A 13,610-nucleotide genomic window follows, 5' to 3' on the forward strand; every position below is an offset into this window, starting at 1 on the left:
ATATATATATATGTAATTTACTGAGCACTAACTGATATGTAACTAATATAATTGATTGTCTTTCTGTCTCATGAACCACTAAACAGATTTGATTGAAAAGTAATTGGGCAGACATCTTAAGCTGAATAACTTTTGGAGTTGATCCATTTCATGTTGGCAGCTCAGCAAACTAAGCAAACACAAAAATGACCCAGTTAAATTTTATAACACGGAGCTAAAATTTGATGCTGAGAGTTGTTAACAACACCTACTCGGAGCACTAACACAGCTCACAATATCACAAGATCACACAGAACGTCATTACAGCTACAACCTTTGTCATTTCTCATACAATGGTTTAGTCCAAAACTCTGGCATAATAGGTGGCGGGCGATATTCATTTCCATGATTGCTAGGCCTGATTGGCCTACTTTTTGATTGGCTACTCGGGGAGGGATGCCGAAATGGAAACTGAGAAGGAAAAACCATGGAGAGTGATGACAGGTGCTCATTTAGCCATCCATACACTAACAAATTCAAACAAACTCACCGGCCACTTTATTAGGTACACCTGTCCAACTGCTCATTAACACAAATGTCAAATCAGCCAATCACATGGCAGCWACTCAATGRATTTAGGCATGTAGACATGGTCAAGATGATCTGCTGCAGTTCAAACTGACCATCAGAATGAGGAAGAAAGGTGATTTAAGTGACTTTGAATGTGGCTCTGAGTATATCAGAAACTGCTGATCGACTGGGATTTTAACCCACAACCATCTCTAGGGTTTACAGAGTGTAGGAAGTAGACTAATGTAAAATAAGCCTCCTTACATACTTCTCATAATTTAGTTATGAGAGAAGTTTTTACCAAGGTATTTTCCTCATTACTTTAATATTTTTGACTGTGCAAAGTGAAAAGTGACACAATAAGTGAACGTCAGACGAGTTCAAGCTGATTCATAAAAGACTATGCAATCATTTATTTACACAAATTGAACAGATCATAAGTTACATTGGATTGTGGGGATTCCAATAACAAGCTTCAGAGTTAAATGAGGTAAAACTCGCGTCCGAATTTCAATTCACATTAAACTCAGATTACTTATATAGAACAGTAAAATGTCAGTTCTGATGTTAACAACCAAACCATTTTACTGGCACTTTTAACTTAAGTTTTGGCAAATAAAGGATAAGAAAAGGGATGAAAGTAAGGTTAGTGTTTCTGCTTTTATTTTGTTACGGGCAAAATAAAATTCGGGACGAATTTGGTTCCGCCCTCAGGCGTAGAATGAGTCAGAGAAAGGAAAGGAAGATAAGAGCTTGCCAGCGTCGCCAGTGCAAGGTCAAATTCTGTGGTTGTTTTAACAGACATTTGATAATATCTTCTTTAGCCTTCTTTCTGATAGACTAAGAGAAATCACTATAAAACATTTATGATGATTAATTAACATTTCTGTTTAAATAATCAGTCTGAACTTGGTGTCCAGATAAATGAAAGATTTTCTTAAGAAAAACTCAAAATTATATTACTGATGTTWCKYMWAAAWWAAAACAGTGATTTYSATAAAAACACAATGAAAACATGGTGATGATTTTCTCTGTGATTTTTATACCATTAATTAATCTTTTAGGCACGATAAAAGAGTAGAAGTGATTCCACTTCCTTTGTGACAGTCATTATATGATTTAACAAATGCATAAACATTCTTAGTTAAACACAAATGAATCACGAACAGAAAAGTGTTTCTGTTCATTATCTGATTAAGAGAACTCTCGAACTCTCTTAGGTTGAAATGACCTGTCATGGCCTAAAATAGAGTTCAGTGTTCCTGCTTCTGTCAGGCCTTTCCGAGGCCTGCTTCGAGGCAGTAAATCTTGTTTCTTCACTCGAGGTGACCCCCACAAGAGAATGGTCCAAAAAAGAGAAAACATACAGAGAGCAGCAGTTCTGTGGGTGCAAATGTCTTGTTGATGCCAGAGGTCAAAGGAGAATGTCCAGACTGGTTCAAGTTGATAGAACAGCAACAGTAACTCAAATAACCACTCGTTACAACCAAGGTCTGCAGAAGAGCATCTCTGAACACACAACCCATTGATACTTGAGGAGGATGGGCTACAGCAGCAGAAAGCCACACCAGGTGCCCCCCCTGTCAGCTAAGAACAAAAAACTGAGGCTACAATTCACACAGACTCACCAGAACTGGACAATAGAAGATTGAAAAACATTGCCTGATCTGATGAGTCTCTATTTCTGCTGCAATATTCTGATGGTACGGTCAGAATTTGGCATCAACAACATGAAAGAATGGATCCATCCTGCCTTGTATCAACGGTTCAGGTTGGTGGTGGTGATGCAGTGGTGTGGGGGATATTTTCCTGATACACTTTGGACCCATTAGTACCAATTGAGCATGGTGTCAATGCCACAGCCTACCTACCTGAGTATTGTTGCTGATCATGTCCATCCCTTTATGATCACAGTGTACCATCTTCTGATCATGTCCATCCCTTTATGATCACAGTGTACCATCTTCTGATCATGTCCATCCCTTTATGATCACAGTGTACCATCTTCTGACCATGAACATCCCTTTATGATCACAGTGTACCATCTTCTGACCATGTCCATCCCTTTATGACCACAGTGTACCATCTTCTGATGGCTGCTTCCAGCAGGATAACACACCATGTCATAAAGTGTGAATAATCTCAGACTGGTTTCTTGAACACAACAATGAGTTCACTGTACTGGAATGGCCTCCACAGTCACCAGATCTCAATCCAATAGAGACCTTTGAAATGTGAAGGAACGGGAGATTCTCATCATGGATGTGCAGCTGACAAATCTGCAGCAACTGTGTGATGCCATCATGTCAATATGGACCAGACTCTCTGAGGAATGTTTCCAGTACCCTGTTGAATCTTTGCCACCAAGGACTAAGGCAGTTCTGAAGGCAAAAGGGGATCCAACCTGGTACTAGCAAAGTGTACCTAAGAAAATGGCCGGTGAGTGTAGTTTTGTACCCATGCACTTATCATTTGCTTGTCTCTCTGCACAGAGTCATTTCACAGTCAGTATTATTGCACTTGTGCTTCATTTTAAATCAACTATGTTGGGACATATGCTCAGTTGCCCTCATGCCAGGTACAGACCCTCAACAGTACAGGTATGTTAATATGGTCATCATATCATATATTATTCATTTATATTCATATTATATTCATATTTANATATTATATAGTATATTCATATATAGAAAAACAGAGTGTCTTCAGTCGGAGGCTTCTTCAACTTCCAGCATCTACAATAACTCTTTAGTTAAATAAGTTACAACAACACCTAATTTCCCTCTGAGATCAATAAAGTATTTTTGAATTGAATTGAATATCAAACATATTTAATAGGTACACTGTTGTTTAAACCTAATGCCTGGATTTGAATAAAACTTTTTAAATTGATTTTATCTTGACATGTGGGGCTATTCAGAAAACATTTGGGGCTATGGATCTGAATGTTCAGGTCTAATTAAACCTACATCAGTAAAAACACAGAGAAACTGCTCTAAATTGGCCTATTTTTATTTTTAAAGTGTAATCTAGTAGAATTCATCTAAATGTATGGATTTGTGGTGACGAAAGCTGTAAAACCATACCTTGGTGAAAGTACAAACTAAACAATTTGTCAAAGCTGGAAAACCTGGAGCAAAGCCCTTATATGTTTTAGAAAGAACATGTAAAAACTCCACGCAGTTTTTGGTCATTTCATAGAGAAAAAAATGTGGAGAGAGATTCATTAATTAAAAAAAAGTTGTGAAAAAATTATAAACTAATATCGTTTTTCTTGCCTTCATTAATGCAAGCAATCGAATGATAATTTTCTCAGTCTTGGAAGAAAAATCTTCATCCCTAAACTTGTTCTGATTCTTTCAAACTGTTGTAACATATGCTGAAGTCAGCTTCATGGTGTGAGGATCCAAGGTGAGTATGAATATGTAGACAAATATAATAATGTAAAATTAAACACTGAAAATGCATAACCTCTGACTTGTGGACGATGCATGCTTGTGTCTGGGATGATCTACACTAACAGTAATGATTGGCAGGTGGTTCAATCCTGTACACTTCCTTTAAATTATGTAGTAACTACCAGTAAATTATTAAAAAAAGCAATTTGCATTGTGTGGATTATTTATAGATGTTTGTTTGTTTTTCATGTACACTGTGTTGGGTGTTCATAAATGTTTTTATTTTGATTCAATAATATTTGTATTTTTAATGTATTTTTTGTACCTCATGGGATGCCATAGAAAAGATAGGCTGGCCTTATAAAAGCTGGCGGTAATTAGTTCTGATGAATACCTTAAGTTAGATGCCAGCCGCCAATAAAAATCAAAAGAAGAAGAAGAAGAAGTTCTGATGAATGGCTGGAAAGCAACTGACAGCAGGACTTAAACATAATACAGTTTTTTTTAGTTATTGTGGAGAGTCAGAAACAGTGCAGCATATGTTTCTAGAATGTAATAAACATAGTCGGGAAAGAGAGGTGTTAATCAGAGAGTTAAATAGAAATAAATATAATTTAGATATTAAAAATTTGTTGCAAAGATCATCTGAGGATGTAGTATTTAACAGCATGTTTAGTTTTCTTAGGAAGTCGGGTATTATTGGAAGATTATAGTGTTAGGACATCTAATCTATACTCCAGTCTGGAAGGTGGCGATAATGCACATATAAGTTGTTTGCCAACCGCTATAAAACAAAAAGAAGAAGAAGAAGAAGACAGCAGGACTTGAAATGTTTGCTGTTAGAGAAACAAAGATCTTATGCTTTGCATTCCCCTGGTGAAAGCAGCGAGTTTTCACAGTGATACCTTGGTGATCTTGGTGAAAAAGGGTGATCGTAATGGTGATTGTGATCTTGGAGACCTTTGTGATCTTGGTGAAAAAGTGATTTGGTGATCAACGAGCACCAGATGAAAATAAAAAGGAGTAAAATCACCCGTTGAGGCTGCGCTGAACTTTGTCAAGAACTGGGGGGCTGCTACAGTGAAAACTCGACGCTTCTGCCGCTGCTTCTGCGTGGCGGCTGCCGTTGATGGAGAGACGCCTGTATTGGACACCGGCCAAAGTTTGACACTACGTGGGAGTCAACACCACCGTAAGGAGCTGTCTTTGCGGTGGATTCAAGTTTGTGTGAAGACCACTGACGTGGTGAGAAATTGTGACTGATCAAACAACATGGAAATAAATTAGATGGCCATTGTCATCTGAATGCTGACTTTGAAGTTCAGAAAGCTTGAATGAGTTTTCAAGACTGACTCAGCATAATTAAAAAAAATGTGTTTGGTGTAAAAAAAAAAAACACCAAAATGTCTGAATAATGTATTTGGAAAAAAAAATAGTAAAATGGGGTTTTGTAACTAGACATTTTATGTGTTGAGTTTACTTGGAATGTGGGCTTATTTAAATGTAAGTTTTTAAATCACTGCGTTAGAGTTAAAATGTCACTGCCAAGTGAAAAGCTCCTTTCCTCTGAGTTGTGCACTGGAGAAAATTCCAGATCAGAACAAGGACTGGTTTTTGGTGCTCGCAGTAAGAAGCTTACAGAAAAGGGCGAGCAATACCAGGAAGTGGAGTCTAAAAAACAGATAAAAACATTTTTTAAATCTCATGAGTCCTGGAAACAAATTGCCAGAGAAGCAAGAAGGAAATTAAAGGGTTTCTGTTTACAGGAGACTCTGGATGAGATAAACCAGGAGGTGCAACAAAGTCTTGATAAAGTAAAGCAGAACTATGAGCCTCTTCAACGTAACTCTTTAAATACTTCAGATATTGTACAGAAACTAGATGCTTGTACTGTTTGACAAATGAGATAGCTGATCTTGTGTCTAAGCATTTAGAAGGTGGTATATTATTAAAGAAAATTTTAATCAAGAGGAAAAGGAAAGGGTGCGATCCACCTTAATTAGAGATGATTATTATTACATTTTTGGGGAAGTCTCTACAAAAAGTTCTTTATGTAAAAGTGGTTCATCAGTTGCAAGCTCCAGAGTTTCCAAAGGGCGAATAATGGCAGAAGCTGATCTTGCAGCAAAAAAGGTTCAAGTTGAATCCATGCTGGAGATAAAAGCCCAACAAACTAAACTCAGTAAACTAGAATGTGAATGGAGACTTCATGAGACCCAGGTTATGACAGAAATTAAGCAAAAGGAAGCTGAGGTGCAACAGAAGCTCGATGAGGAGAGAAACAAGTTAAAAATAATGCAAACCGATATGGAAGTTAAAATGGCTGCAGCTCAGGTTGATGTTTGAACCAGAAAATCTTAATCTAAATCTTAATATTAACCCTGTGCAGACTTTAAAACCACTAAAGAAGTCAGCTGCAGTGGCTGCATCACTGCTACCACCTCAACTACACTCCGAGGACTCTGCTGTGAACTTAGCTGACGCTATAGCAAACTCATTAAATTTAAGTCGTCTTCCAGTTCCTGAACCTGCTATGTTTTCAGGTGACCCTTTAAAGTTTGTGGACTTTAAAGTATCATTTACAACTTTAATTGATTCTAAATCTATCACTGATGGGGAAAAATGTTGTATTTGAAAAGCTCTCTCTCTCTGGAGAAGCCAGAAAAGCTGTGGAAGGTTTCTTTTACAGAAACTCTGAAAATGCTCTGAAGGTGCCTGGTCAGTTTTGCGGGAGAGATATGGAAATCCTTTTGTAGTCCAGAAGGCCTTTAGAGATAAACTGATGTGGCCAAATATAGCTTCTAATGATCCCTTTTCCCTCAGAGATTTTGCAGACTTTCTGAAAAGTTGTGAAGAGGTTATGCCTCAAGTTAAATTTATTATTGTTTTGTTCCAGTCTTTCTGTCCCCTGCAGGATCCTGGAAAGGAAATCCTTACTTATGCTCTTTTTTTGTCTTACTTTTGAAAGCAGTGAGTTTTCATGGTGATACCTTGGTGATCTTGGTGATCGTAATGGTGACTGTGATCTTTTTCACCCTTGGTGAAAAAGTGATTTGGTGATCAAGGAGCACCAGATGGAAATAAAAAAGGCATAAAATCACCCGTCGAGGCTGCGCTGAACTTGGTCAAGAACTGGGGGGCTGCTACATATGTTGTAGAACAACTTACTGTTTTTGTCTTCAGTGAGAGGCTTGCTGGTGTGACATCTATTAATACACCTTAAAACTCCTGCAAATTCTCTCATCGTATTAAATGTCTCTGTTGTTCAGTAATGAGAAAAATAAAGTTCAGCCTCTTTCAGGTGGATGCTGCTGATCAAATGTATTGATTTAAACTACAGTACAGGAGGTAATATTTTGTGAGATTTGTTATTAAATTTTTGGCTGTGAAGAAAGAAGAATGTGGATCAGACCTGAGTTCATTCCAGGTGAATCTGTCACCATCTTTGATTCCATAACCAGTGTAGAAACTTTTGATTTTATATATCAACATCTTCAGCTGCTCCCTTTAACACAAACATTTAGTTTGACACAGTGAAGAGCTAAGAAAACTAACTGTAGCTGCATGATATTAGATATTTGATATCGTTCAATATCGAGATCCACTGTAAGACAAGCTGAGATCCTTCCTGCCCACAGTCATAAGAATGTTTTAAAGAAAGCAGGATCAAACTAGATCCTGCAGAGCCGTAGCATATATGACCCCTGCTAAGCACCAAAACTCACCAGAACAGATTTATTGTTTTGGGTGGGGGTCTGGGGGTGGGGGCTCATCAATGGGCCTGATGTCCATCATCAGATCTAAACAACAAAAACAGTCTGAAGCTCCTATGTTGAATAGTTTTTGAGTTCTAAGCATTTCTGTATGTCCAGACACCCCCTTTTCAGGTGGTGGCGTGGTGGGTGTCATATTGAGTTACAACATTTAATTTCCCTTTGGGATTAATAAAGTATTTTTTGAATTTTGAGTTTAAATTACAGTATTAACTGTTTTAAACCCACATTTTTCTTATAGCTTCTTTTATCACCACTATATTCTAAACCAAGTGTGGGCATCAAGGCCAGTGAGCCTGCTGGATTGACCAAATAGCACGTGGAACATGAATGCATGATATTTTAAATTTATTTCAAGTACTATACATAATTTTTAATGGTCTATGATTTACTGCAGTCCTTTCAGATAGTTCAGCGATAATAAATTTGCAGCTCTAAACTGTAGGCACTTTAACAAAATACTTTAAGGTGGGACTGAGATGCCTTCTGGCTGACTCAGTGATTTCTGAATGGCCTGCAAATCCACTATATTGTCAGAAGTATTTGCTCACCCAGCCAAATGACTGTGCACCAGTGCACAAAGCAAGGTCCATAAAGACATGGATGTCAGAGTCTGGTGTGGATGAACTTGACTGGTCTGCACAGAGCCCTGACCTCAACCTGATAGAACACCTTTGGGATGAATTAGAGCAGAGACTGAGAGCCAGGCCTTCTGTCCAACATCAGTATGTGACCTCACAAATGTGCTTCTGGAAGAATGGTCAAAAATCCCCATAAACACTCCTAAACCTTGTGGACAGAAGAGTTGAAGCTGTTCTAGCTGCAAAGGATGGACCAACCTCATATTGAACCCTATGGATTAGGAATGAGAAGTGCCTTAAGCTCATATGTGAGTCAAGACAGGTGAGCCAATACTTTTGGCAGTATAGTGTACTTCACCTTTACCACCAAGCAATGTTCGATTATGTGACCTTCTGATGTCTCAATGCAACCACCTGACTGTGAGATTTAAAAACCTCAAACAAAAACAACAGGTTTATTACTGAGCAGATCAATGATGGCGCGCAGCAATGTTGCCTTTAATTAAAAAATGGCTAACTCCAAAAAGAATCACTAAACTGAGGTTATTTCTGGAAAACAAGCTACTTTGAATGTTCTGTATATTTTCAGTCGCTCACAAGAGGCAGTAAACTTAATCGTATTTTGTGCATGCATGCTCCTCTCTCCTGCTCTGAGCTTCACTTCGGACTCACCCAGAGTGACAACTGCTGATCAGAACAGGAGCAGAAATCACATATTGTACTTTAGGACGGTGACGGAGGGGTTAGGGGAGTCGTCCTGTAATTAGTGGGTTGCTGATTCAGTCATCGTGCCTTTGGGCAAGACACTTCACCAACCTCACCTGCTCATGGTGGTCAGAGGGTCCGGTGGCGCCGGTGGCGCCGGTGAATGGCAACTTTCATTTTCACAGATCATCTGTCTCATATTCTACTGTCAGGACACAGTGACAGTTTTAACAAATATGTAAAATTTTTAGAAAAGCTTCTGCTGATTTAATGTTGGCAGAGACTCAGGTTATTAAAATTAAATAAAGACCACAAGTGGTAATTTGCTACATTGCATTTTTAAACGTAGTATGTGAATTTGGACATGTTTTCCCTCCCTCCTTATTCTGACATACTGTAGCTGTGTTTCCATTGCAAATGTGCGCAAAACTTTGTCGATACTCTGTTAATGTCGAAAAAACAGTTTTGCAACTGCAGTGTTTCCATTAAGTAAGAAATGCTATTAAAGTCACGCGTGAATACGTTTGTTCTCATGATAAGTTATTACAAACATGGCGGCGATGGATGTAAACACATAGCATGTTGCTAACATGACACTAGCGCTCATCATCAGAGGAGACGTCGGCGTCTTTTATCGAGACTTTCCAGAGACAAGTCCCTACTTGGGAGCGGCTACGTCTGCTGTGTTTTTGGGAAATTGTAGTCGGTGAGTTTACTATTTTATACTACTTCTCTGATATTACTACTACTCTTACTTCCTGTTATGGTCTTCGTCATCGTCTTTTCGCCAGTAGAAACAGTCGGTTGTTGATCACGTGACTCCCGTGATGCGAAAAAAGTGTTTCCATTGCAGTTTTGCGAAAAACATCAATTTCGAGACGGCCGAAAAACCACCTCATCCTAGCGCAAAAACATTTTGTCCAAAAATGTAAATTTTTTTTCGAAATTGACATGTTTCCATTGAGCAAATTTGTTTTTGAAATTCTAATTTGCGCATTTTCATGGTCAATGGAAACGCAGCTACTGTGTATCACTGTATTTCAGTCCTGTTCTAAAGAAAAAAACTCAACAATAAAATATAACAGGAGACATACTCAGCAGATACTGAACCTTGTGAGACATACTGTTTTTGAAAAAGGTTGTAGGTTTGAAGTCGATGTGCTACTTCTTAGAAGGACTAATTTCACTAAAAAGCCTAAAAGCTTTGCTCAGATGTTCCACCTCACTAGTCAGATTCATGGAACTTGTGCTGCCCAGCAGCCTGTTTGCCATCATTCTCCTTCCTGTTCCTGATTCCTTCAACATTCCTTCAACAGTTCTCTTCGTTTTTCCCTTTTCTGAATTTGCACACAGACACACACACACAGTTGCTCACATTAAGTTTCATTCCTCCCACTGGAGATATAAGCAGAGGAGCGGAGGAGGCAAGGAAAGAAGGTAAGAGGAATTTCTCAGGAGTCATACTGGCTCTGAAGTGGTTATTTTAACTGATGCCAATTAAATATGACATGTCACACAGCTGCAGTGTAAGGTTGTCTTCAGTCCTGAGAGTAATGTGAAAAGGTTGATGTTGATGATATAGTTAAATCATTCAAGCATAAGGTTCTTTCCATGAATGACCTTCTGTACGTCATTGTTTCTGAGTCTGTGACAGCTATATTTCTATTAGAACCTATAGAGACATTTCAGTGATGCCATCAAGACTGTTTATTCCACCATGATGGACAGAAAAAGACTGTATCCAACTACATTTAACAAAATGTTAATACATACAGTTACACATACAGTAGTTATACCTCACACTAGATTGTCACATGAGATTTGTCCTTCAACCTAGTTGAGCTCTTAAAGCAGGACACAGGTACCTTTAGAGGATGGAGGCATTATAGATTGTTCAGTGAGTAGCTATGCCTGTGTTAGAGTCTGAGTGTGGTGGAGGCTGAGAGGCTGAAGAAAATAATCTGAAAGGTCAGTAGTAAAATCTAGGTGAATCTAAACTCTCAGAGGATGAGGCTGCTCAAACTTCCAATTATTTTAGATGACTAACTCCATGACTTACTGATGAGATGCAGAAGTAGATTGATTCCACCACAAAGGACCTGTAAGGGTCCCCAAAGGGGAAATAAACATTTCCACTTGTCTTTGACTCTGGTTTAAAAAGACCTTTCTCATAAGAGACATTTTATTTTCTTTAATAAACAAAACAATAATGTAGTTCTTTCTATATTTTGATTTATACTTTCTTTTTAACTACAAGTTATTATCATTTTATAAATCAAAAGTTACGTAATGAAAAGAATGACAATTAATCTTTTACATTATAAGTAAGAAAAAGAAAACACAAAAAGAAAATTGTTTTAATATGTCTTTATTTGTCTTACACAAAAATTTGTTTAATTAACTATGATTTTTGCAGTAAACGTGATTAAGTGTTTTTCTAATTTATTCTTCAGTTTAACTACGTTGATCGTTGTGATTATGACTTCACTGTGTTTTATTGTGAAATAAACCTAAATAAAATATTAGTGTTTGAATCATAGACCATTATTTTAAGGTTTATTTCAGTTAAATGATTCTCTTATGTTCCATTGAACTTTGATTCATTTTTCATTCAGTGTGAGCCCGTCAAAGTTAAACTTGTTTTTCAGAAACAGGTGCAAAGTTGTTATCCTGCCATGGCAGGGACTTCTAGTCTAGATATTTCATTCCTTCCTCCTGTCTAACATGAGTTGAGGTCACAGTCCCTATCTTTCTCCCTCTTTAGAATCTAACAGACTGAGCCTCGACAGCAGGAAGTGAGAAAAGAGGAGACGAAAGGACATCAGTTTTCGTCTCTGAGCTGTTTTCCTTTAACAGGAGAATTCAGCATTTTGACAATGAGATGTGCTCATGAACCAACGAGCAAATCTCTTGTCTAGGGTCAAGACACCTTCAGTCTTGATCTGAAATTAATCAGGTTTGAAGCTCCGTTATTTTTAAACTTCTGATAAGAAGCTTTTATTTTTGAAAGAAAACCTGGGCGAATCTTGTCTCTCTCCACCGGACAAACGCAGATCTTCTGAGACATGGTAAATAAAAACGTGGGAGTTTTTACTGGTTGTAAGGGTCCTGACCTGGCTATCCTTAACAAACCGAGTGAATCCTGCCCACATGCTTGACCTGACGGTCGAAAACATCACCAGGTAAAGCTGAAGTTTTGTAAAATGTTCGGAGGTCCGGCCGACGAGGTGGTGAAGACGCAGGGTGCTCGTTCTGGTTTCCACACTTTGATAAGATAATTGATAATTCTTAAAGGGGACCTATTATGCAAAATTCACTTTTTAAAGGTTTTTTTTACTCAACTTTGGGTATGTACTTCTTAAAAAACAGTCCTAGGACCAAAAAAAATGCACCCAGGGGCATATTTACTGTAAGTAAATGTATTTTTAATGTATATTAACGACAAGTTTTATACTTCCGTTATTTTGTGATGTCACAAGCCGTACGACAACCCACCTGAACCTGCGTTCAGCCCCTTACCTAGCAACCCCTGGGTGAGACTCCACCTCTTCAATATAAAAAGCTGTCGCGGTGTTGTTATTGTGCAATGCGCAGCTTATTTGACAATAAGCCTCCAATAGGGCAATGGGTAGAGTGTTGGACCAGAGAGCGGGAGACTATGGTTTGAGACCAGAACGGACACAATTTAATTATTTATTTATTTTCGTTCATTAAGAGCACATTTTCTCATGTACCTCTATTGTTTAGCTTATTAAAGTCTTGTTAAAGCCTATTTGTTTGAGTTTCTGAGGTATTTTGACCGCTGCTGCTCCCTGCTCTGGTAACAGCATGCAGAGTGACCGCAGAGCAGAGGAGAGGAAAAAAAAAAAAGCTGGGACCACGACTCTGCCTCTGGGTCTCATATGGTTGTACAACGGAACTTCTGCTATTATTAGCCATGCTAACGTAAACGCTGGCTGTGGAGGGCGGAGTTAATGTCAACAGATTTTTGGAGGGCGTTACCAACAGAGCTCATTAACATAAACAGCTCTTCTGAATGGAAGTCAGAGCAGGCAGAGCTAGAAAATGGGAAATTTTATTATCTGAGAATTATTTTGTGCATTAAATTGAATGAACGTGGTCTGGATAGCCCACAGACCTACCATAAACATTTCTAGGACCCATAATTGGTCTCCTTTAAATCTTAAAACTAATCCTCCTTTTCTTGACTGTTCTTAAGCTTAAAACCTTGCCATAATCCATGTGCCTGTAAACATCTGGTTTATCAAGATCTAAACCTAAAGTTTACTGTTCACTGTTTCTGAGTTGTCATATTTTCACTAATCATTGCGGACGCGTAAGTGATTCCTGTTAATGTTTTAACTCATAAAGTTCTGATTATTCACATTAATTTGTACATAAGTAGTTGATTTTATCCTGTGAAGAAATATCGTTTATTTTAGAAAACTACTGAGTATGATAAATTATTTTGTGTGTGTGTGTGTGTGTGTGTGTGTGTGTGTGTGTTTCTCATAATCAAAGTCAATCTTTATGCAGTCAGCCTGTCTGCTGTGTTCTCCTTTTGATCTGAGTGGCTTCCATTCAGAGAAGTGAGTGACACACAC

General features: G+C 38.1%; 1 protein-coding gene across 3 annotated transcripts in view; it reads right to left on the minus strand.

The window, feature by feature from the left end:
* Positions 1-13,610, minus strand: part of epb41a (erythrocyte membrane protein band 4.1a) — a gene marked incomplete in the record, with an annotated part of 93,837 nt that overhangs the window by 8,104 nt on the left and 72,123 nt on the right.

This window comes from Austrofundulus limnaeus, unplaced genomic scaffold (assembly GCF_001266775.1).
Source record: "Austrofundulus limnaeus strain Quisiro unplaced genomic scaffold, Austrofundulus_limnaeus-1.0 Scaffold27, whole genome shotgun sequence".
NCBI classification, from domain to species: Eukaryota; Metazoa; Chordata; class Actinopteri; order Cyprinodontiformes; family Rivulidae; genus Austrofundulus; species Austrofundulus limnaeus.